This window comes from Fukomys damarensis, unplaced genomic scaffold, assembly GCF_012274545.1.
Source record: "Fukomys damarensis isolate Sample0158 unplaced genomic scaffold, DMR_v1.0_HiC HiC_scaffold_39, whole genome shotgun sequence".
In the NCBI taxonomy this organism is placed as follows: domain Eukaryota; kingdom Metazoa; phylum Chordata; class Mammalia; order Rodentia; family Bathyergidae; genus Fukomys; species Fukomys damarensis.
Genome location: NW_022900951.1, coordinates 588663 through 593186, shown reverse-complemented (window position 1 = coordinate 593186; position 4524 = coordinate 588663).

Sequence of the window (4524 nt, the reverse complement as noted above, 5' to 3'; positions counted from 1 at the left end):
GGCACACGGGCGACTTCCACGCGTCACGGGACCGGGGACCGCGCACCACGGCTGTGACGGGGGCTGGGCCGTGGGGGTCCACGCGGGGAAGGAGCAACGGCACACGCGTGTGCCTGCACATTCATGTGTGTGCCGTGTAGACGCGTGTCTTCTGAATGTGTGGGCGTGTAGGTCAGTGCACGCGCCTGTGACTGACATGTCCACTCACACGTGCCTCTGCGTGCGCACACGCGTGCTCATGCATGTACACACACAGTCACCCGTGTCTCACATGCGCACCACACAACTGTGACTTACACCGGGGGTTTGCCGGCCTTGGGTCCACGCGGGAGAAATCAAGGCGACACCACGGGTGGGTGGAGTGGGCCAGCCGCTCGGGGACGCTCTCTTCTCTGTGTTTGAGCCCTCAGGTGGGGCCTGACCGGAAATCGGACCCCTGCACCGGGAATCAGAGGATTAGAGATGAGGCTGTCCCGCCTCAGCCTCCTGACTCCAACGGCAGCATCCTCAGGGGAGACGGAGGCAGAGACTGGAGCGGTGGGGCCGCAGCCCAGGGCCTCCTGGAGCCCTGGGAGGAGGCAGAGGCGGGAGGGTCTCCCTGGAGCCTGTGGAGGGAGTGCAGCCTAGGACTCCTCAGTCTTATTATTACTTTGGTGGGACAGGGTCTCACTACGGAGCCCAGGCTGGCCTCGATCTCATGGAGACCCTCCCGCCTCAGCCTCCTGAGCGCTGGGAAGACAGGCACCACAAGTTAGCAAAGGCCGAATCCCCCTCCCCCGAGTCTCTCACTTCCTTCCTGAGCCTTTTCGGGGTTCTTTCACTTCTCTTCTCCGACCTCTGCTCCCTGGGAGGGGTCCCCGTGGCTGGGAAACATTTCATCGTAATGAAAACATCACAACGGCCCAGCCGCTGCCCCTCCCCACGGTGGCCCTCGAATCTCAGAGCCGCGGCGGCCGCTCCCTGCCTTCTGATTCACCGACGAGTCAGTCAATTCAGTGGCACTGAGGGACAGAACCCAGGGCTTTTGCACTGAGCTCCGGCGTCCCAGGCCGCTTTCTTTGTCTCTGTTTTGAGCCAGGGTCTCACAGGGCCGCTGAGCGGCCCCGGCTGGGCTGGAACTTGAGATCCTCCTGCCTCGGCCTCTTGAGTGCTGGGGTTAGAGGCACACACCAACCATGCCCTGGGGCCTCAGGGCCGGGCCTGGGGGACACTTGTGCAGACCCTGAGGGGTTCCCCGAGCCCCCCACGTGGGTGGAACTTGGTCGGGCGACAGCAACAGCCGCTCTCAGAGTTTCCGCCTGTGGTTTCCTGTGACTGCCTGGCCAGGCTCTGCTCAACCTGCCCGGGGGCCGAGGAACAGCGCTCAGCCTCAGCCTGCAGACTCGGGCGGCCTAAGTGTGACCCCGGCACTCTGGGAGGCTGAGGCAGGAAGATCTCCAGTTCCAGCCCAGCCACTCAGCGAGACCCCAACTCCAAATCAAAACTGGAAAGGGGCTCAGGGTGGGGGCGCGGGGTTCCATCCCCAGGATGGCAAAAACAAGCAAGGTCACAAAGGAAAATACCTGGGAAAAGCAAAAGCAAAAAGAAACCCCTAAATAAAGCAAAAACAACACAACTAACAAGAAACCAAAGGAGAAAAACAGAAAGAGTAAAGAAGGAAGCCGTGCTCTGCACACAGGTCACCCGGGCTGGGTTCCAACTCGGGATCCTCCTGCCTCAGCCTTGCGCAGAGGTGACAATGAAAATCCACGAAATCGAAATGAAAGAGATGAAAATTATAAAACGGAAAGAAAGAAAGAAAGAAACAAAGAAAAACTTACCAGGAGAGGAAAGATGCAGGCGACAGCTTGAAAATAGGATCCCAGCTGGAATCGCGCCCCGAACTTCTCTCTAGGGGGCGCTGTGAGGGTGGGGCCCACTGGGGAGACCGAGGCAGGAAATCCCCGTACATCCTGGGCTTTCGGTGGTGACCTCCCGCACCCCACACTCCCACTTTCCTCCCTTGCCTTTCACACTGAGCTACACCCCCGGCCCGTTTTAGCTTTTCTCTTGAGACACGATCTCGCTGCATGGCCATGTTGCCCAGGCCGGGCCAGAACTCGGGATCCTCCTACCTCAGCCTCCCGGAGTGCTCGGTGATCCCGGCTGCTGAGTCTCCACAGCTTCCTTTCTCCCGAGAAATCTCGGCCTGGCTTTGCTCTGTGGCTCCCGTCCCCCGGCAGCACCCAGCTGTCTGTGAGGCTGGGCATGGGGCGCATGCCTGTCATCCGGCCCCTCAGGAGGCTGAGGCAGGAGGATCTCGAGTTCAAGGGACTCAGTGAGGCCATGACTGAAAATAAAAAATAAAAGCAGGCTGGGGAGGGAGTTCAATCCCCAATGCTGCAAGAATGAATATGCAAACGGTATTTTTTAAAAGGCTGTGGTGGTGCACGCCTGCCATCCCAGCATGCCGGGAGGCTGAGGCAGGAGGATCCCAAAAGAAAAAGTTTAAAAGGGGCTGGGGAAGGAGCAAAATTTAAAACAAAGAAAAAGAAAAAGCGGGCAACACGGCTGTGCAGGACGGAGTGGGACCAGGAGTCCGCCGGGCGCAGACTGGGACCTGGGAGAACTTGGGGCTTTCAGAGTCTGTCGGGAAATCTGAGCCCTTGAAGGGCTGGGTTCGCCTACACTGTGGGGGAGGCCGAGGCAGGAAGGTCTCCGGTTCCCACCCAGCCTGGGCAACTTATGGACTCGGCGAGACCCCGTCTCCAAATCCACAGCGAAGAAAGGCAGGGAGCCAGGAAGAATTAGGGCTGAGTAGTAGCGGTCGCAGCAGATGATCAGTATGGCTCGGGAGGAGCTGCCTCAGTTTCCCTGAGTTTCTCAGCCTTGCCCAGGGGCTTCAGCTGCAGATGCTGTAAAAACTGCCAATTGGATGCCCCCTGGGGTCCTCAGAATGAGCCCCCTTTTGTCTTGCTGTCCCAAAGGCAGATGAGTCGGGCTTGGTTGCTGAGGGTAATAAACTGACTGGCAGACGGCAGGGAGGGATCGGCTCGCTACCGTGCAGGCCTGGGCTCGGGCCGACCCCGAGTTCGACGGTCCAGATGGAGGCAAACTGAGGCAAGGCCACGGCGCCAAGCCTGATCTTGCCTTTGAGCCAACTGGGTGGCCGGAGGCCCTGGTACGAGTCCCACATGGCACTGGAGATCCTCATGCCTCAGCCTCCTGCCACACCAGGCTGAGAAGCTGAACTTGGGCGGGTCCAGTCCTGTGGCGTCCCACACAGAGAGCAGAAATGGATGCACGTTGAGCTCAGCATCCCCTGCGGATGAAACCGAGTTCCTCCCTCTTAGATACAGAAGCTCTGAAAAACACCCCCAAAAAGCATCAGCGACTTTCCTCAGGCGGGGGCCGCACACCCAGTGTTTCCAGGGCACGGATCCCGACTCGGACTCTCAGGCCAATTCCTCATGAGGCCCAACTCCCGGCAGGTGCAGAGGGAATTTATCCAGGCCGGCCTCGAACTTGCTGTGCAGCCCAGGCTGGCTGGGAGCTCACAGATCCTCCTGCCTCAGCCTCCTGAGTGCTGGGACGCCCGGCCTGCGCCCGGCTCTAAGAGCAGCCACGGCATCGCCTCCCCACCGGCGACCTGCTTTTCCTATAGGGCTGCGCTTCAGCCACCAGGACCAGGGCCTCCCACTGGCTGCGTTTTACCTCTGTGAGAAAAGTCCCGACCTCAGGCTGCCAGCCGGCGCTGCCGCTGAAAATACACAGAAGGCGCAACTTCCCACGGTCGGGTTCGGACAAGGAGGAAGGAGGAGGACCGAGGAGATGCGAGAATCACGGTGCGTGTGACAGCGGGCTCAGCAGCCGGGCGTGGTGCTGCTCACACGGAGGGAGGCTGAGGCAGGAGGATCTCCCGGGCTCCCGGCCAGCCTGGGCAGTCTGTGAAGAGCTGGGGGGCCCATGCTCTGCCGGGCTCCACGCACGGCTACGGCTCTGACCACGTCCCCGTCGGGCTTCTGTCCACGAAGGAGTCAGGGAAACAGGGCGCGAGTTCAGGACAAGCAGGCGAGGTTGGAAAACTAACACAGGGTGAATACTGGGCTCTTGCCTGACCCAGCACTGCCCGGGCCGCGCCATGCAACCCCACAGCCCGGGTGCTGACACCCGGCGGAGCTCGGTGCCCGGTCCGGGGGGCTGAGGCCCAAGTCCAGGCGTGGCCGAACCGAGTCCAGTCGGAAGAGGGCCTCACAGACAGTCCCTCTGTTGAAGACCTGATGGGACCTGACTGGAAATGCGGCCCCTGTAGACGGGATCAGAGGAGGATCTGGACAAGAGGCCGTCCTGCCTCAGCCTCCGGCAGCATCCTCACGGGACCCTGGAGGAGACACAGACCCAGAGGAGCAGCCACGTGGAGACGGAAACAGAGACAGGAGCGGTGGGGCCGCAGCCCAGGGCCGCCTGGAGCCAGAGAGGAGGCGGAGGCAGGAGGGTCTCCCTGGAGCCTGCGCGGGGAGCGGGCTGGGATGCCCACGACTGAGC